The 21833-nt window shown below is 40.6% G+C and overlaps 1 protein-coding gene across 4 annotated transcripts in view; it reads right to left on the bottom strand.

Annotated features, from left to right (window-relative positions):
• The window catches only part of SEMA6A (semaphorin 6A), a 118722-nt gene that overhangs the window by 68247 nt on the left and 28642 nt on the right, over positions 1-21833 (bottom strand). The gene's annotated exons all lie outside the window — the stretch shown is intronic.

The raw sequence follows: 21833 nt of genomic DNA, 5'->3' as shown, positions 1-21833 counted from the left end.
AGTAAGAATTACACTACATTATTCTGGTTAAGAGATTAAGGGTTATGCTACAGGACTGATTCATACCCTGCAGAGTAGTGAATCAAGTGAAGAAACACAGAGAGAGCTTGATGGAGCATGCAGAGCATGTCATTGGGCTTTGCCATAAAAATATGTACCCATAAATTTAGGTGCCATAAAACCAATACTCCAACTTGTGATAAAATCAGGGAGAACAGAACTGTCTAAAACCAGCATTTTTTCCCTGAGTTCCACTGATGCATTCACTCATTCACATTTCATGTACAAAAATATCCCTAAATCTTGAAGATAAAAGGAACCATAGGGGCCTTCAGATACAGTGAAAGAAAACAGTGCATAATACAGTAAATAGCTCATAATTCCCAGGCAAATTTCACACAGACGTTGATCTGCAGTGTAAAAGTGGGGTTTTCTTTTCATCCCTTCCAGAGTTTCAAACCTTTGATGCTGTCTGCCAAAGACTCTTTCTGAACAAAGATATTTTACAGTAGCCTGTCAGTCACTCAAGATTTATGGGCAGAAAGTCAAACTTCATAACCTACATAGTCTTTGAAACTTAATTTGGCAAACAAAGTGCTAACTTGCCCTTCTGCAACACCACTTAATATTAGATACCTATGTCTCCTTCTCTAAGCCAAAAAACGCATTAACAAGTCTTGAGTGTTGCATTTTCATCTGTAATTTCACAGACACAGCTGATTCCCCATCTTTTACCCAATTCAAAATGTCACAATAATTAATTTCCCTTATCAGATATTTGCTTTTAAGTAAAATTTCCGTTCCTCTAACTGGATTGGAATAGAGCTCAGTTGTAGGGCAATACAGTCCATAAGGACTAATGATTTATTATGTTCTGTGTAGGACTATTATTCAAACACACAAATTGGAAACTTGGCTGATTCTCTCTTTCTATTAACAAAATAGCTGAGAGACTGAGTTAGGCTGAGATTGGAAAAAAAATAAAATTTAATGTGAATCAATGACTGACACCTTAACTGAGCAAAGTGTCAGACGGATGGCAAAGAATAAAAGTAGCAAGAATAAATACAGCACAATACAGAAACTGTCTGTCTATTATACCTTATGTGAAAATGCATACTGGAAGATAGTACATACAAGCCCCAAGAGAAGCATTTCCATCTAGCACTGGTTAGGCTGATAGCTGTGTATGATTACTGACACAGCTACATCTGCCTGCAGACACTTTCTTCAACTGTTTCCTCCATTTGTCTCTTTAATCACCTCTTACATTTTGTCTTGATTGCTAGCTCTCAGGGGCAGGAACTGTTTCCTTCTATTTGTTTCCATGCCCAGTGAAACCTCATTTGGGGGCCTTAGGGATGCCCAAAGTAGAAATAAACATCAGAAGTAAATACAATACTTGGAAATAGTTTCCCTCAAAAGGTTTGAATTAGAGGTAAGGTACACATCAAAGGCATACATTTCTTTCTCTTCTCAGAATTTGAAATGCAATTTTGCCACTTTTAAAATTTTGTCACCAGAAAGTGGCCAAACAAAGTATCTGATCCTAATGTACAGAGACTTAAATTCTTTCCTTCTTGAAATTGCTACAGTCCAATGCAAAACTCTTTTCTGAAATGCACATGAGCAGCAACGGTTTAACAGAGAGAAACTTATGAAGCAATCCATTTCTTCCACTTGAGCATTGTTCCTCCACAGTATCAGTCTGCAGGCTGACAATTCAAACCACTTGGCTCACAGTGAGACTCTGGAGCAGAAGAATAGCTTGCTGCTACTCCCTATCAGCACAACATCCACTATCCAGCAACGTGTGTTTTCTACTAGGAAAGCATTAAGGTACTGCAGCCATATTGCTGCCTCTTTGCCTTAGAGCCTGCAAGACTTTTCTTGTGGGTGATTCTGCACCATCACTGACATCTCATTAAGGCATGAATACCATTCAACATAAATATATACCAGAGACACCTGCCAGCAAATGAACGACATCCAGCATGCTTACACTGTCATTTTATGTATATGTTATCGGACCACATCTTTTTTCCTTTACCTGAAAAGAATTAGCCAACAAATGAACTGTCATATTGCCTTTTAACCAAGATTAGATTAGTAGGCTTTGAAGTATATGGAATTCTCTGTCATTCCTAAAGGTAGTTTCTGAGGAGGAGAAGAGGGAGAAGAGAGAAAAAGAAGCATATTTCTCTGTTGCTCTAATACTAATGTATTTGTTTGAATTCATAGAAAGCAACTGCAAAATGTCTAATTTGATCTGTCTGTGTTTCAAGTGGACTAGAAATCTGTACCACTGCCTGTGCCAATAAAGTAACAACGAGTACGACACAAGTTGCATCCAAAGGCAGATTTCTACAAGGAGGTAATTATTCAAACATAATGTTACTTTTGCTGCTCTTACAATGGTGGAAAGGTCTGTACTCTTTCAGTGGAATTTCAGAAGAGTGCTGATTCAAGAAGGTCACACTTATTTTTAGTACAAACTTCCTTTTCAGCAAATCCTCAACTGGTTGGGCTCCTGGGAGTGATGTAAATGTTCTCACTTGCAACTGTACTGAAGCTACTTCCTAATCAAAAATACTTCTAAATGCAGTGTTTGAGGAAGCAAGAGTAGCTAAGTGGCAATGCTGGGTGAGTACAGGTGCCATCTCCAAATAAACATTTTGCAAACATCAGTGGAGAGACCTTCAGCCAATGTAAACCACTGTAGTTCAATCAAATGTGCTTTAAGTCGTACTGGCTTCTCAGCCAGAGAGAGTTCTCAGAGCCTTTGTTCTCCCTGCTCAAAATATACTTAACGCTCCCATAAAGGATGCTAGTGTTCACAACAAGAGTGAGTTGTGCTGCTCTTTTACTGGCGGACCCCTGGAATATAGTACTGCATGCATGTTAGAACATTCTGGAATTTGTGTCTAATGCATGCCTTGTAGCAATTGAGCTGGTGGCATTGATTAGACTTCTCCCAAGCTTCAGAAAAGCCAACTAATCTGCTTTTTTTCATTTTTCTAAGACCAACACAAATACAGCTTCATGCAAGATACTTTGGTGCTCTGATTCTTCTTTCTGAAGTTTGTGATTTCAAACACTGTATACATAAGATGACTTTTTCTTGTTCCCTCTGTGTTCCCTCCTTTTTGTCATAGCGTGATTAAGTATAAATAGGCCATATAATTTCCTAACGTATATGGAAACCAAAACTTTACCTTCGTAGATGGAATACGTTTTTCTGCTTGTACAGTGCAGCCCAAAGTGGAACCAGCGTTGAATAGGATGTTTGAATATTAGTGCAATACAGTTGCTATTACCATTATATTTATTTACTCAAAGCCTCCTTATGCATATGCTAGTACATATATATACACATATATGTATATATACATATATATATACTTTCCCCCCAACATATATGCATGACACATCAGCATTAATTTAGTAAAAATCATGCTGCTGGGATGAAGGAATTTCCGAAGCTAAGAAAGTAATATTTATTCTTATATGGCTTCCAAATCAAAGAGAAAAGACTGAGCCTAGTTATAGAACCTATGGCTACCAGAAGCCAGCATGATGAGCTCTGCTTTCTGCTGCCTGAACTTTTCAGTCTCTACTGAACGACAGTCTGGGTGGAAATGGATATAGAATAACTGCCTGGCCACGGAAATGATCACATGGCTACAGCAATACCACCTTAGTAACAGGGCTATTGTATCTAAAGCCTGTAAGCTCCAGCAAGGTTATATCACCATATGAAAAGTCTTACATGGAAGTGCTAACTTCATGGTAATCTCTAAAAGTGAATGGCCAGATTTGATCTCAAGAACAAATTCAGCAGCAACAGCAATGACACATCTATAAGTAATGATTGGAAGAGACACTATTCTGTGTTAGAAAACCTCCCATCTTGCTGCCTTGGCCTCACTGTGCATTCCTGTAAAAGTCCAAGAAGAATCACGGCATGTAACCATGTCAGCATTTTCCCATGACACAGTAAGTCTGATCAGTAATGGACAGATCCTGTTATATTCATTTATTACGGACCTTCTTTACACTATGATGGGATGTGTTCACGCACAACAGCTGCACTTCAATCCACAAATTATTAGGCTTAATGTGAGAATTACCAGATAAAATTCGATGGTCTGTGTTATGCATGAAGCAAGACCAGAAAACCTAATGGCCATAAAAAAAAACATGACAGTGTTAAACAAAATCTTTTATTTCTACAAACATGTAGGGATAATTTACTCTCCTTCAAACAGCCTAGAAGTCTAGTAAAAAGGAATAGTGTTTAACCAAACAGCGAGGAAACCAAAAATTTATGAATCTGAACTACTGCATAAGAAAAAACACATAACCAGAAAAAGCAACAGCTTCTATGAACTAACCCCAGAAATATCCAACAAATAGCCCTTCCCATCACATTCAACATTTCTTTTCCTGGGAAATGCAAAAGGACCACAAAAAAAGGAGACAAGAAACTGACCTGGGTTGTGTAACAGAAATAACAAAAACATTTGAGATTCTCCTGTGACAAGATCTTTAAAAGCATGCAAGTGAATGAGAAACCCAAGTTCTACTTCAGTGTCTCATCAGAAGAGACTTAGATAGCAAGACCTACCTACCCACATGTAAAAAGCACACACTGATCTACACACATGCGTGCACATGCCTTGCCATGTTGAAGGCTGAGTGCAGAAACCAGCCGTCTGACCTGAATTCTATTCCCTGCTATGGTGCAGATTTGCCATGTGATGCTGGCAAGCATATTTTGCTTCCTTTGGCTAACCAAGCCTTTGGAAACCTCTGAGTGGAAGACGTTGTTACTGCTATTTACCCTTTTAAATTCACAGTTCCTAGAAAGTGAAAGACAAGAGTTCTTTGGAAGTCAGTGAATGGAATTAGTAAAAACACAACAACAACATCAACACCAACAACAAGAAGACAGGAATACAACCTGCAGGCTGCGGTTTCCAGAAAATGAGGATAGCTAGGCCAGCACAGTGGAGCTGTTCAGGAGAGCATCCTTTGTCTGAACCTGTTTGGGTGGTGGGCTGACTGCTCCTCAAGCACCTTGCGTGGCTGATTCTGGTAGCAGAAGGGATCATGCAAGATGCCCAGGCTGAATGGTGCCAAGGGGATCAGGCAGATGTGAGCAAACAGAAGCTCAGCAGGTGCTTGGGGGGCTCAGAAGACAGGAGACACAAGTGGCTATCAGCAAGACGCAGCATGGAGTGCCAGACATCACAACCGGATTGGCACGTGGCAAGACAATAGCCAGGGTGGCCAGCTCATTTTCTCTCGTCATTTCTCTAACGGTTGCTGCTCAGCCACGTGAATGGCGATGCAGGTGGCCACAGAAACTTCATGCCAGCTCTGTGCCCACTGACACTACCAGTCTCCAACATCTTTTTGCGACTGGCAGTGCAGCCATCATTCATCTTTCCTCTCCTGTCCTGCTCCTGTTGTCTCTACAGCTGGCCGTTCATTTCATGTGGCCAAAAAACCGGTCTAGCACTCCAGGTATCTGGCCCTTATGCCAGGAGGCTGGTGCATGAACACAGTGGGCAATCACCACAACTCCTTTAAATCACATGGTGGCTTGGAGTCTCTCCTGAATGCTGGCAGGGGGAGGGAGGTAGAGCCCAGGGAAGGCTCCCACTTCTCTGACAACCCTTTTGAACCTAACTTTTGTGCACGAAGCACATTCTGTCTAACCTTTTCTGTGTAGTAGAGAGTTCCCCCCCACTGTAAGAGGAATGCATGGGTGCCCTCTGCTATATATGCTTTACTACCATTTTAATTGGATTCAGCACTGCTTACTCATTGCCCAGCTGCTGTGGGCTGCATGCCAGATGTGACGATTAGGCCCAAGGGAAAGACACCAGTGAGAGTGATTTTGCCTCATGTAGTAAGCAACAGCATCTACCTTTATTTAAAAGAACAATGCAAACTTTATTACTAGTTTGATGAAACACAGATACACTGACCATGCAGAGCTTTCCATTAAGATCTGCAGAAATGCATGGCTAAAATAAGATTTGCAAATCTGCAAAATGCAAAGTGCTTTTCAAGTGATTCAGGGGTATCTCCTTATTTTGTTCAGATCTATGTAAACATAAGTACTAACCAGCTCTCCTGTCCCTTTGTTTGCAACTTTACAAGGCCATATATCAGGCACAATAATGTCAGCTATATGTAACATCACTACCTCCTGCCTCTGTAAGTGATAAGCTGAAAAGATTTGGACAACCCCCAGGCAGAACTGATGAGCCTCAGCCTGCAGAACGGTAGTAGCAGGTGTCAAGTCAGTAGGCAAAACTCAGCATGCCTAATGCTGGCAACCTGTCTTGTCAAGATCAACATTACTGCTCAATCCAGCACAGTACGAAAAGAAAACGTAAAGAACAAATGGAGGCCTAAATAGGAGAAACCTTCTGCTGACCTGGGTGAGACATCCTTGATGACTGCTGCGTTAATAGGATGCTGCTGTTCAGAGAGGGAACAGTCAGATGGAAGATGAACATCTCCCAGATGGAATTAGAAGCATCTTAGACCTATCGATTTTGGTTGTAACCTTTACTGTAAACAGTCCACGGGGGCCTCATCAGCCACCTGTTCAGTGATATTTGCATTGAAATATAGAGCCAAAGCAAATGAGAAAATGGCCACAGTTCCTCGCTAAAGCATCTGCTCTGTTCCATCCCTCTGTCTATGCAGCACCAAGAATAGCAAAGGTACACGTTTTAGAGGAAGGGGTAACACAGTGGCACTAGCTCACTCACACAGCAACAGAAACAATGAACACACCATTTGTCATGATGTTGATGGTGGTGGTAGTGGTATTATATCATGCAATATTTCGCTTTCTAATAATTGCTCAATTCTATACTGAAATCAGGCTTGCCAAAACTGGGAGGAAAGCCATCTGTGCCTGAAGGATGACTGCCAGAAACATTTGCAATTTTATTTTGGGGTTATAAACCTGCAGAATGGAACAAAGGCAATGCCTAAATAACCCCTTTCACTCACCACCCCCAACCACATACAGCAACAGACCTAACCCTGGAACAGCTTGGCTGGTCATTACAAAGATGTCTTTATTATTTTTAAAAGCCTCACATTTAAGAGATAAAAATAGCTCTATTGATTATTTGTGGGACTTCAGCAAACCTCTGTCAAGGTTTTGAATTGATTTAAGAGCTAAATGTAGCAATCACTGCCTTTTGACAGGAGAGAATGCCATCTCTAATATATACTCTGCTGTTTCATCTCAGCATGCTTAATAGAAAACAGATACACAACCAGCAACATCATTACTCTCCCCAGCCCTCACTTTGCCTGGGAAATATCAGTGCCAGTCAGCTGACCTTCCATTCTCTCATCTGATAGATGGAATAAAAATTATGTTGCTGCAGGTGACCCAAAGCTATAATGGGAGTGAAACGTGACCTCCCTTTGTTTTCCTTTCCTTTTAGATAACAAAGGTGAAACATGGAGCCTGCTGTATTTACACAGCAATATTGACAATTGCCACTGATTAAAAGTTTGAACACAGCCCTGCAGACATTGTCTCAGCTGCCACGTGTCTGCTGTAAATGTAACATTTGGATCAGGCAGTAATCCTAAAACAATCTCTCCAGCTCAGCCAGATCTTCAGGTCAGATTTCCTCAGTTCCTTAGCATCTGCCTGCTTTCACTGCTGGTACGTACTTATTTGGATTCCAGCCCTTCTTCACCCTCTGACCAGAAAGAAAGCCTTAATTACCACTCCTCTTACCTCTGTGTAACAGATCAGATTGATACACAACGGCACAGGTTAACTCTGAAGACAAAGTTAGGATCCCACAGAAGATACTGCTCTGTTTAATGCACCTAATTGCTGCTTAACATAATCACAAAAAAACTGTCTCTCTCTCTCTTTTTTTTTTTTTTTTTTTTTTAATGCGAGAAACATGATGTTAGCTCTTCATGCATGAAATCCAGCTATGTTCTTCAGGAAACCTGTCCCATCTATTTGAAATAAAAGTGATGGACATTTTTGTAAGGTGATAAAACAGCAGAGAAATGCAGATCCTCACATTTAAATCAGCTGTTAAGTAATCAGATCACACTGATGAATTTTGGTGCAATTTGGCCAGTTGCAGCCCTAAACACATTTCTGCAAAAGTTGACCTACTGACATGGCTTCATTTACGCTAAATGAAATAGCAAGTTTTGACAGAGTATTTTCCAAAAGGAACCAACTGACCTGGGTATGAAGTGGTCTGATACAATACCAAGGTACTCCCCTTCCCTCAAAATACAAATGAATTCTACTGCAAATGCTACGAATGGACATGGACATCTACGTGTTAATTAGTCCAGCAGTCGAAGCCATGCTACCCCAAAGCGCTGCACTGGGGTGCATCCTCTGGGCTGCCCACCACTGCCCTGCATGGCAGCAGCCTAGTCATGGCAACAGCAAGATTTCGGCAGACCTCAGCATTGCCTGCTGTGGAAGGCTGCTCAGCACAAGGAAATGCAGACATGGAGCCATCAGGCGAGCCGACTCCTACAGGCAAAAGAAAGTGTAAGGCTTGTCCCGTTGGAAATCAGGCAAATTCATCTTGATAAGTTATGCTTGTCCCTGTCAGATAAGAACCTCAAGTAAGCAAAGACTTTGCGGTATGTATTTTTAACTTTAGCCCCCAAATTTTTTATGATATCAGTTTTCTCAGGTTTCTCTGCACCTTTCAGAAGAGCATGAAAGAGACTACTGCAAACACGAATTTTCCACAAAAAATGTAATCCCTGAAGAAAATTTTAAAAGTGCTGGTGGATAAACACAAGTGCATGGGAAATAAACAAAGAAACAAACAAAAAACCCAGCTCTGAGTGCTAAGGAAACAATCAAATTAAGTGGGAAAACTGTTAATCAGCACTCCATCTGACATTTCTCACCCTTGAACATCTGTCTGTCCATCCATCCACCAATCCATCCATCCACCCATCCACCCATCCATCCATCCATCCATCCATCCATCCATCCATCCATCCATCCACGTGTCCATACACACAGACATTCACGCCAAATTTAAAAGGCTCATTTATCACAGGAAAGGGTTTTTATTAAAACTTTAGAGAAATTTCATAGATCTGTCTTTCATGATAACTCTTCACTGCCCAACTTTTTTTGCTGACATTTTTGGAAACTTTAAAAGAGTAAAATAAATCTGACTCTGAGACAGAAAATCCATGTAGTTTGCTTTTCCTCTGAGATAAGCATGATGCTTGCAATAATCCAGTTCCTGCAGTTTGCTAGTAATTGCTAGCTGCAAGTGGCAGTCTCTGAGCTTTGTTCTGCCTAGATTCACGCCCAAACAATTCCCAAATTTTACATTACATATAATCCTAACAGCTTTATGGACAAGTTAATACTAGAAAGAACCCTATCCCCAAGAACGCTTCTTGGGTAAAGGGATGAACTCAGTGTGGCAACACGACACATTCTTCACTCATATTTTCACTGCACCACAAAAGGGTTATAAAAAAAAAAACAAAAACACAGAAGGCAAAGCAAGAAGCCAACAGATACATTAAAAAAAATCATATTTCCAGGATACTGCTGAGACAAATGATATTGTCAGTTAACCTTGACATAAGGTTAATTACTGTAATTCAATTTATTTTAAGGGAAAATACTATATGCAGATATCATCAATTAACCTCTGCATATAAAAATCACAATTCCTTTAATTAATAGAACAGTGCAAGATCACTTTAATTACTGGGAGTCTGTTACTTAGGGGAAACACAAAATTATCTGATATGATTTCAAGGGCAAACTTAACATTGAGGTATTGTGGATCAGAAAAAGTGAAAAGAGATTACAGTTACACAGAGATGAGGCCCTGCACCACACAAATACACTGCTCTCTTCTCCTGACACACATTCACCCACACACCGAAGAATACAAGCATCCTTACACGTTCAGTCACACCTGCTTCTTAGCGCAGCACGAGGGAATTAGAGCAGCATAGAAAAGGGAGTCAAAAGCAGCATTGACAGATGCCTGTACTACATGTTACAAAAGCAATAGCTCTGTTATTATGTGCTTTACTTCTCTGTAAAAGCTGTGGAGAAAAAGGATCAGTGTAGCAAGAGAGAACGAGCCCAGAGAGTATGACTGCCTGAATGGGGCATGATAGATGAGCTTCCTCGTGGATAGGAAAAGCCTCTAATCCGTTCTCTGGGTCATTGGTGGAGCAAGGCAAAGCCACTCTCTTTTTTTCCGGGAAATATTCTCTTCCTTTTCAAAACCACGTGCAGGGGTTTCGCAAAGGACAACCCCGACTGTCACCCAGATGTGGCAGCAGTCTGTTTCCAGGTCCTGTGCTAGGGCAGGCTCAGCTATGCAGCCTTCAACACAGCACCAAGACAAAGGCATTTCTATATTGCTTGCAGTTCCTACAGCTATTTTAGGAATGATTGGCTGCATTCAGGTTCCAACAACAATAATGAGATACACGGGAAGAGAAGTTATATTTACAGCATTGATGTATGCATAATGAAGCATAATGATTGATGCTGAAAACATCATTATTAATACTCCAGCTAATTTCGTGGAGTTGAAAATAACAACACTGTGCAACAAACAGAATGTAGATATCATACCCATGATGAAACCACATCTACCAGTACCAGAACAACAGGAGTCTCACCCCGGAGTTCACTGAGGAAAGCTCAATTCTAACTGTAAGACCACTGCTTTCTCAGACAACTCAAGACCTATTCCCAAACTACCTGCTCTTTTATCCCCCGACCCCACAAATTTCCTTCTTAGAGATGGGGAACACAAGAAAAGCAACGGTTCATTAGTTGAATGCACCTACGTGAATTCAGCAAGATTGAGTGATGAGTAGGCACACAGAGTCATGGTTTTTCTACAAGTCTGCCAGGTGTTTTTGAACCCAGATGAATTCTCCATAGTTTCCCTGACAGAACAGAAATTCCTGTGTAGCAACAGGGAAGAATACAGCATAGCTGGCAAGCTGCTGCTGTTATTTCTTACTCTGCAGTTCTGCTGCTTATGTGATTTATATCAAATGCTGCAGAGAGAGTTTCCTCTAACTTCGGGTTGGCCTCAATAATGTGGACATTCAGCTGATCAGCTGCCAGGAGCTGACCTACAGCCAAGTCCCAAATTCCTGCCAGTAGAGAGAAGAGAAAAAAAGCAAAAAATACATTAGACCATAAAATCAAATTACTTTCTAACGAGACTGAAGGCTGAATGCATGCACTGTGCTGAACTCGCTAGAAAAACTTGAAGAGATCCAGGTTGCCATAAAGGTGTAGACTCCAATCTGACAAACCGATATCAATCCTTGCCTACATGTATGAGTAACATCCCAGATACACCACAGAGCAATGATTCTCCAGCTTGCAGCAGAACTACACAGTTAGCAGTTACAACTAAAGGACACTGGCTAGTTTTTATTTGTACTACTGGAAATGCTGACCTTGATGTCTGCTGGATTGTAAATAGCAACTAGATAACTGTTGCCACTGGACTTCAGAGAAAACTGTAGTTGCTGTACAGATCACGCCATCAGCACCAGCTCATGGGTTATGTTGCTTCACCTATTTATAAGCCTTCCATGTACAAAGAACTGTATATACTTAACAACTGCATCCTCATGAAAGCACATCTCCTTACATAAAGACTCAGTTAAACTTTATGGCTTTTGGGTAATGTATCTCTTCTAAAGTGAGGAAATGGAAATACCACATCCAGATTTCCTGTGAAATTTGAGGTTGTCGTTAATCTTTCAGAAGAAGAAAATCTTTTAGTTTGAATTCTTGCTTTCTTAGAGTAACCAAACGAGATGCTTTTGGTCGTATTGCATGCTGTATTTCTTCTCATTCAAATTTGCCTGTGAGCAATTCAGAAGAGAATTTCATGAGTTTTACTCTTCAGTGGTAAACATTACCACAGTAGATTTACGTAAGAGACTATTCTTTGCACATGCATGCACCTATATTAAAACTCTGCTTGTGAAAAACTCAATTTTAGAATATCTATGACTATACACATTGACAATTTCTGGTATCCTGTACAACAGGATCACCTACATAATGGTCTGTGATTGCTCAGTAAAAGAGCTTTCAGATCCAAATATAGCACAGACAACACATCTACACAAGTGTTAAAACATTCAGGCTCAAAAAAAAAAAAAAAAAAAAAGACAAGTGTGACATACAAAAGATGACAACATGGGCAAGTTTCCTGAAGCAGCTTTTTGGAAGACCTCTATCAATGACTTGCAGTAACAAAGCCACGTGAAGGGACTTCCTTTAGGCACTTCTCCTCTTCTGGTGGAAATTTGAAGAAAGCACTAACCTATAAAATCTTTTCGGGAAGCCGAGAGGGCGCTGAGCTCTGCTACCTGACATCTTCATTACTTCAGGGTTCTTAGCAATAGCTTCTCCTAGATATCTGTTATAGATGTATCTCAGTGGGAAAAATAGCCCAGAACTTTCCCACACTCCCAAAAACTTCAGGAAAGGAAGCCCTGTATTTAGTTCACTTATCAGTCAGCTACTCTCACTGCTTTTGGATTCAGAAACACATCCAGCCACAAAACAAATGGCACTCTCCAAACATGCCAATCAAAAATTTTAAACAAAACAAACAACAAAACATAATTTTGAATATCGAGAATGTTCTTACATATTTCAAAAATAGATGGAAAAATAAAGGTTGAAATTTACTGAACCACCTCATTGAATGCTGAGGCCTACCACAACTTTCCTCCTTAATTTGAAGCTAGAAGTCATGTTTGTTTGGTTTGTTTTTCCCTCAGCAAATAACCAGACTTTTTTCCTCTTTGTCCTTAAAGGGTAACCCAGTCCCCCTGAACAGGAAAAAAACACCTGCACAGGATCTGCATGGAGGAGCATGGAGTCATTAGGGGCAGCAGGAACCTATGACTAGAAAGACTGAGGTGCAAAATGGCAATGCTAAATAAAATGTTTTTATAAAGAACAAAATTCGTTTGTGAAAATGAAAACTGATGCTTTGCTGGTACAGACTGCAAGAAATGCTTGTACTCTTCCTTTCTTAATCCTTAAGGAGCTCCCCAGAAGCTCTTTCCTTCGTTGCAGTTACTTCCAGGAACACTCTCTTGTAAAAGAACTTGGCTTTCCTCACACAAGAACAGATTTGGCTTTCCTTACACCAGAACGGATTACTCCCCTTACTCATACACACCCTTACATTCCCCCAAAACTGAGAATGTTATTTCTGCTGCAAGCTCGTGGTGACATATGGTATCTTCCCTCCTTATTTTGGGAGTGCTTTCAGATGATCACTAATGCTTCACATAAAATAGAATTTAAACCACCACCACCACCAACAACAACAAAACCTTGTTCTTTAAGATCAAGAGATGACTAAACTTGGAATACACCTTTTAACACACATTTTGTTAAAGCTGAATTGTGACATTCTCTTTTCTGGATGTTGTTAAGCTCTGAAGCGAGGTTTTATATGGAGGAATTGGGATAGAGAGATGTAGTAGACTTCTCACAGGGGCTGGGCAAGGAAGAAGAAGAAGAAAAGGAAGAGGAAGCTGCTTCCTTCTGGAGCTCTCCAGCCGTGTTCCCTCTTTTTCCATCTGGGATACAGACCAACTGCCTTGCTCTTTCTCAGTTGCTAGAGCTAGGCACCCTGCTTTCCCTTGACCCGTCAAACAAAGGTAACCATCTCCCTCTGCCAGGAACTAAGTGTGCAGCCCCTGCTGTGTGTTCCCCAGGGGCATGACACAGTGATCCAGAAGAATTTTTCCTGGCTGGAAATGCAAATGGGCACAGAAATATTTTCATAACAAATTTCACTGCTTTTTCATCTCTTGCTGTGCATACTTAGAAATGTACAAGGTCAAACATATTAGGACAAGAATGCTAAACCAACACATGCTCCATAGGCTCTTCCTGCCTAGGTTTCTCTTAAACAGGATTAATTGTACTGCATGAACCAACACACACAACTTATCTTAAAAACTTTCTTTTCCAGTATACTGCTTTCAAGGTATTTCTAATGTAAATACAGACAAAAGGCACACTCTCTTTTATGACAGCCCTGAAATAGAGGAGCTCTAAATAGCAAAAACAGATTTGACTTCAGAGGTAACACAGTTTTGAATGCTACAATAAGAAACCTCTCCTTTCACCTTATTCAGCAGTAACCACTCTCACCTTTCCTCCTTCTTACACCTTTTCCTCTTTGACTTTGCAAATCTATACAGTAGATGAATTGATGATTTCCTACAATAGGAATCTGATTACTGATTGCTACTTTGTCACAAACCACCTGCACATCATCTACAGTCAATCAATGTCCTGTATAAGCTGACAAAGTCCCATCCTGTCCAAACTATTTTTGCTATTTCTAGCTAGATCCAACTACATAGTAGTTGTAAAGCTGTAACCCAGTTTCTGCCTATCACAAATTATACAGTTCGGGCTACAACCCATATGGCAAAATACTGCTTGGGATTAAAGCACAGAATGTGATCAACAGAGTTACCAACAGCAAGAAAAGAATTTTAAAAAGATATTACTCTGCTGGAAGAATATACTGCTCCACTGGAGTTCCTTTTGGTTGTTCTTTTTCTAAATGTTTGTTTTACCCCAAGAATGCTGTGCAATTTTTAAGAAAAAAAGACTGAAAAGTTTACAATCTATGTAGACAACACATACATTTGTGGATGAAGCATTTTTTCAAATTTTTACAAGAAAAACAGTTAGATGCAAATATACAAGCCTTCTTTGACTTTGTTCTTTCTCTAAACAAACTAAACTGTAAAACTATTGACAGAGTTTCTATAGCATAGCAGCCGCTATAATAACTGAGTTCCAACATCCCAAACTGTTGCTCAGGTCAACAGAGTTTTCGGCTTGAACAAACGCAGTGAATTGCTGACCTCCAGTTCAGCACCAAGTCCTTCAAAACTCAACCATCCACGCACGCACACACATGGATGCATTCCCCAAGACAGATGAATTATTGCTTTCAGTTTCCGTTTCGGCAGGGACATGGCTTTGGAGCACAGTTTTCCAGTTCAAGAAGCACAAGCATGATTCATCTCACTGGCAATGCTCAGTTCATAATCATCTATTTGTTTGGTGTTTCCATCATTACCAACTGATCAGTCAGAGTTACCTCTTCTTCTATCTACAAAACTTACAAAACTTATTTAAATAGCAAAAAAGTTGTCATTAAATCTTTTTTTTTTCTTTTTTTTTTTTTTTTTTTTTTTCCCCAAACAGTAGACTTCAGACACATTGCTGCTTTAAAAACCTGGGCAGGGTCTGGTAGTGGATTGCACAATTCACCACTTGGTCTTGATTCAGTAACAAGAGAAATGATTCCCCACATTTTTCAATTGTCCTATAAAAGTTTTCCTTTGTTCTGTCTAATTGACTGAGTTAAATTAAATTTAACTATTAGACTGCAACATCTGCATTTACCTAGAATACTTCAATCATCGCAGTAAATTTACACTTAAAAGCAAACCTCAGAATGTCTTGGACAAATTTAAGATTTAAGATGCAAATAGTTACCAGATGATAGAACTAAAATAATATGGTTTCAATCAACAGTCATTAATTTTTAAGTTTCAATTTTAGCAGTAATAAGACAGTATTAAATGTTACTTTTTTTCTTTTTCTTTTATGAAAAAAATTAAGACAAAGAGTCAAGGGTCAGTACTGAAGGAAAACAGTATCATGAGCACCAGTGACAAAAAGGAAAGGAAAAAAATACAATCCAGCACATTACAGCTTTCAGCTAAAATCACAGCCAGAACTTGCATGATATAAACAGCAGCAGTAGTTCCCTTGAGACTGCAATGTTACGCACAAAACACTTCATTGATGTCTCTGAGGGACCAAAGGAGGCTGAAGGTCTGTTTTAGCTAACTATTCCAATCCTCCAATCACCTCCCCCAGAATCAGCACTCACCTTCTTCTTTAACCATAGCAGCAGCTAAAAGCCCAACTGCTCACTGCTTTGAAGAACTTGCACTTAATAAAGCTCTGTAAGTTTGATTTCTAAGTTTTTCTAAATAAAAAAATACTAAAAATATATTTTATAGAGTTTATTAATCTTTATCTTTGGTATCCAAAAGCAGTGAAGGCTTCTGAAGGGCTAGCAAGTAATTCAGAGGCAAGTAGTGAACACCACCTCATCTGAGTCTTGCACTGCTCTTCTCATCCCCCTCCTCTTCCCAGCCTCCCCCCACCCCCCCTTACTTTGTTGACATCAAGATGGACAATACATGAAAATTTGATTCTTGGTAAGACGAGTCATGCAAATTAGCTTAATGAAATAGATGACTTTGTGTATGTCCCTTTGATACTGATTAAGCTCAAGTATCCACTCAGCTAATGACTAAAGTAATACCATGAGAGCTCATGTGGAAGTGTCATAGCTATACTTTTTTTCTAAACAGCCCTTTACTCAGCAGTTATATCTACCTCAGGTTCCCCTGGCCAAGAAAACAGGCCAGCTTCCAAACAGCAGACAGAAGCAGTTAACTGCTTAAGACATGACTGACGCAACATAAAAATCTGCAGCTACTTTACACAGCTTGGGCCTCATCGCATAAAGTAGATATGCTTTTGTGTCCCCAGTTTTCAAAGCAGATTACCAGTGCACTGCAAGAGGCTGCTTTGACTCTGTAATTATAGCCATCGTAATAATGATCTGTTCGATGGCTGCCTACTGCTGGTGCCCAGACAATTTAATCACTATGCACTCAGCTGTGGAGAACTAGCTACCCTTCCTGTCATTTGAAACATGGGACATGTTGTGTGAAGGTGGTGTAAATGAACATCTCCTGAACTAGCTGGCTAATATACTTTCATTATTTAAAGCCTAAACTACAAAGTAGACTAGTAAAAGTGATAGGACTTTGCCTCTTATTACAAAAAGATTCTTCACCTCAGCTGCACTAGTTGAACAGTCACTTCTTACCAGGCCTATACATATATTATTTATTGAGCACCAGCTGTGTGCTCTGCACTGTACAGATACAGAGAGATGCAATCCCTACTCCTGGGAAGTTTTTATACTCAAAAGTAGAGGAATTTGGCAGTCATTCTGCTTGTAGAAAACCCATTGACTTCACTACTGGGAGCTGTTGCAGAAGCAGGCATTAAGGCAGTTGTTGAAGCCAGTACAGGACCAGGTGGTAGCTGCAGTGAGATATGAAATCAATGCAGTGCTCCTACATGGACCTGTGAACTTTTAGGCCTTGTGGAAAGTACTGTGAAGGCCAACACAGAAGAGCTATGAATATCGCCCAGCATATGCAAAGATGCAGAAAGATGATGCAGTACTACAAGTTCCAATAGTTCTTTGTTGCTGATGCTAGCCTTCTCTCTACACCTCACCACCTGTGCTTGCTGTCTTAATCTGTTCTCATGTTATGATGGTTTTAAGGCAATATTGATTCAAGAATGTCCATCAACAGAAGAACCAATGTCCAATTTCCTCCAGTACCAGGGATTTATTAAGACTCCTAAGTAAACACCAGGAGTTGGCCTAATGTGAGAAGGAGAGATGAATCACCATCATGACCTCCAAAATGTATTTTATACTTGAGACGAAATCCTACTCTCAGATTCCTACAAAGATTTCCCACACCTAAAGAACAGAAGTGTCTGAAGTTACAGTTGTATTTATACACAGTGGATGGAAAAAGCTGAAAAAGAAATGGAGAAGAGCAAGGCTTAAGAGGAAAAAAAGGGGGTAGACCTGGGTACAGGAACTGGGGAACAGAGAACAAACAAAGCTAAAACTGTGAAGATGGAGGTTCAAAGAGCTGGAACAGCTATAGAGGGAGAGCTGTCACAGCATCTGGGCATGGAGGGAGAGAAACGACTGGCAATGTGAGTGGGAGATGGAGAGAAAAATATAAAGATAAGAAAGAGATTTTAAAATGAATATAGCTGTATAAAGACTGCAAGGCAGACAGACAGATGCAGATATTTGTAAAAGAATCTTTAGAAGTGAAGGAAGGCAATTACAGGCAAAGAGAGAGGAAAGAGAAAAGATTCAGAGGAAATTCATAAGAAAAGGAAATAAGAAGGACATCATCTGGACAGAAAGAATTGAAAGAGTAAGAGAACACATCATTAATACTACTGTTGAATGTTATACTCATTTTCATTTGGAGTCTCTGCTTAGAAATTGGGTCTCATGGATATGAGTTATTTTGTTCCTTACTAAATCACCAACTTTTTAATTTTACAGAAATAATTAAAGGAGAGGGAAGGGCACAGGGAAGTTTTCTGTGTATTGACTGATGCCATGAATTAAACAGGCAAAGACATTGCCCTCCCCACAGCTGGCTCACAGGAAAACCATGGGTCCCAGTAGCACAGCTACACATAACACAGGTTCACAGCCTGCATCCTGTAGGTCTCTACTGGACCAAAAGCCTTCCCCATTGCTTCTACCAGATTCTCTCTGGTCATGTGCCATTGACACTGCTTCTTTATCAGCTTTTAAATCACATAAATACATTAAAACACGGTAAATACTTCCTTACATGCACTTTTCCATATCACTAGTCACTGTAGTTGCCTCAGAGATACATTTTGATCACACACAAAAGGAAAAGTAGCTTCTAGATCATGGCTGGGAAGGCAGGTGGTCCACGAAACAACTATATCACTCTTGTGAGACTTAAACTAAAAAAGCTGGAGACTTACTGAGCCAAGGGAATTTTGCCTGTGCATGAGAATTGTCCTTATGTTTAAGAGATGAAGAATTTGGAGTCTGGGCCCAGCTCCCTGTGTGTATCCATGTGTGGCTTGATTTATATAGTAATTTTGTCTGTTGCCTGCAGCACATGTACTTGTTATAAAAGCATGGGAAAATGTCTTCCCACAGAGCACTATCATACACCTCAGACAGTGGCTGCAAAGGAGAGGACTGACAAATGACCCATAAGGAGGGGAAAAAAACATCTAAGCTTCAAGGTGGCATGGAAGAGCACGGTGGGAAGGACAGAGGCAGGGGAAAAGCAAGGACAATGGAAAGGGAACCTCAAAGAACTAATAAGGAGCAAGAACATACACAGAAAGCCCACCACATCATGGACCTAACTTGTCTCGTGGGAGTTGGGCAGATAAATCTAAATAGAATAGACCTCCATTTTCATACAGCTCCAAAGATAAACATCCTTCCCATGAAACCATTATAAATCCCTAATCTTCAGGGTCTATTTAAAAATTGTAACTCAGCTGTTGCAATTTGTATTGGACTGGAATTTGGCAGTCCCAGACATCAAATCAATTCCACATGAGAAGGGAATCTACAATACTCCACTTTACAGCCTGAAATTGCACTTTCAAGGGTTTTAGATGCTTTCTACACTACTCCAAAGTGAAAGAAAGAGTAGGATAATTTTTAAAGCTAGGGATCGTTGCAGCTCTCAGTACAGTCAATGGAAAGATTCCCACTGGATATAAAGGACCCAGTCAGAAATACAGACGACATGCTTTCGACATTGCTCTTCTCAAAAACAATGAAAAAATAAAAATGATGCATAAATATTTAAGATTAGGGCATTTACATCCTGAATATGTACAATAGATATTCGACATTAATGTATCACTTACCAGCCTGACATGCTGTTTTACAACACATTGCTGTTCCGTGCATAGTCATTCAGTGATTTCCATGCATTTCTCCATGCTTTTTTTTTTTTTTTTTTTTCCTAATACCATCTTATTTTAATGGGGTTACATGTCCCACATAAGGTTTGTATTTCGTATGGCAAAGATCATGAGCTATGCACTGTCATACATTCAAACCGTTAAAAGAATGCAAACTGCAGATCTGGATCCTGAAATACACAGGCAGGCAAAACTGCCATTTAATTTAATAAAGTCAATGGGAGTGCAGCCAGTAAGTCAGACCTTATGAAATTAATATTCTGCACTAGCTAGTCTGCTAGTTTATGTTATAGGATGTGTCGGGCACTGCTAAAGGCAACATACCGAATTCAACCTCACACAACCCTACAGCAGGAACACTCCATTTATTTATATGGAAACATTCCTACTAAACAAGCACTGGAACCTGTGAAGTCTGGTTTGCTAGGAATTTGTGTCTTTAAAAGGACAGAGTTCCCTGTCTGGAGGCCCCAGTGAAGTCGCACTCTTCTACCTGCTTGCTAGGTCTCATGAAACTTGCAGTACCTTGGAAAACAACTGTCTTGCTCGCAGTTTGGGCTATGTCAACCCAGCCCCTCAAAAGTTACTGTGGGAGAGCTGACAGCCACATGTGTGCAGACAATATGATCACAGAAGCCTTTTTCCTTAGGATGCCAGGCTAAAAATATATCCATTTACATTAATTGCGCAGAAGAATTTCAGCCCTGGAACTACAGTGGGAATTGTACCCCAAATTGCTCAGAGCCAAATTTAGCCCTGGAGACTGAATGAGGCTCAGCCTATCTCTGAATCCCCTCAGTTCTGTGGGTTTCAGACACTTCCTTCACACTGTCCTCACACAGTTGTTTGCATTTAATGGGAAACAGTTGAATTTCCTGTTAACTTGTAAGCAAAGCACCCTCTCCATGAGCGCTGGGGTCCCTGCCTGGCTGCCTTTAAATAGCCGAGGCTGACCAGATAGTGACCGTCAGTTCAGCGAAGAAAGGGCCGTTGTGCCAGCCCGCTGCTCCCCTGGAAGCTGGGCCACACAGCGCTGCCATCGCCTGTCACAGCCCCGCTCACAGCTTGGGGAGGTAGGCTGAGCAGACAAGAGCTGGCTGTCAACGTGTCAGGGCGACATCATCGTGCAAAAATCCTGGAACAGATGCTGGCAGGCGGACAAAAATTTGTTACTTATTTGCAGGGATTTTAGAACAGGAAAGGCGTGGGGGGAGTAAAATACCTCAATTCTCCACACAGGGACCTGGCAAAATCCCAAACCCTGCTCCTCCTGAAAAGCTCCGTGTGCCAGAGTTTCCTTCAGGTACTACGGCAGCGTCGACAGCAAGATGTTCTCAGCAGCCGAGTAACAGCTGCACAATACAAGCAGCAACTGAATGGCTGAACAGCTCTTTATACAGGCGTGGTGTGATAAAAACCTGGTGTTCTTTTGTCCTTCACAAAGCCTCTACTTTGCTGACTCCAAGTTCAAATCTCACGGGCTATTAGGAGAAGGAAGAAGGACAAGGCATTAACATGCACGGTAGAAAAGAATGTGCTTTATTCTGGAAACCATGCCTGCACTAGGAGCTGTGTTACATCCTAAATACCAAGCCAGAAACAGCTTTCATATCAATTAGAAGGTAAGTATTTTGGCACACAGCGATCGAGCCTTCAGTCGCAGTGCAACTCAAGCCTGATCTACATGATGTGGTAAAAGTGGAGCACTGTCCCCTCACTAGCTGTGCTCTCTAATAAGGACAAACGAAAGAGTTACAAAGCCGTCATCAAATGGCAGTCTTGCATCTTATTTTTTAGAGATTGTGACTTTTTTTCCCCCAAGTTCCCAATCTTTACTCCCCATAGAATAAATAATAGCCACATAAATGAGAGGTTGGAACCTCTCTTTATACCAATGAGTCAAACCTTGTGTGAGCAGAGATAGTTAGGCTACTTCTAACTCACTTGAATTGCGCTGAAGTAACAGTAAGAGGAAAAATATATATATAGATCAGGAGACCACGGCACAGAAAGGCAGAGGAGGACTGGAGTGGCTATTCTTGGTGGCAAGCTAGGAGCCAACTGAAATACCTGGTCTCCAAGTTTGTTCTTCTGG

Source organism: Cygnus olor, chromosome Z, assembly GCF_009769625.2.
Source record: "Cygnus olor isolate bCygOlo1 chromosome Z, bCygOlo1.pri.v2, whole genome shotgun sequence".
NCBI lineage: Eukaryota > Metazoa > Chordata > Aves > Anseriformes > Anatidae > Cygnus > Cygnus olor.
This window is presented reverse-complemented; position numbering and strand designations above follow the sequence as displayed.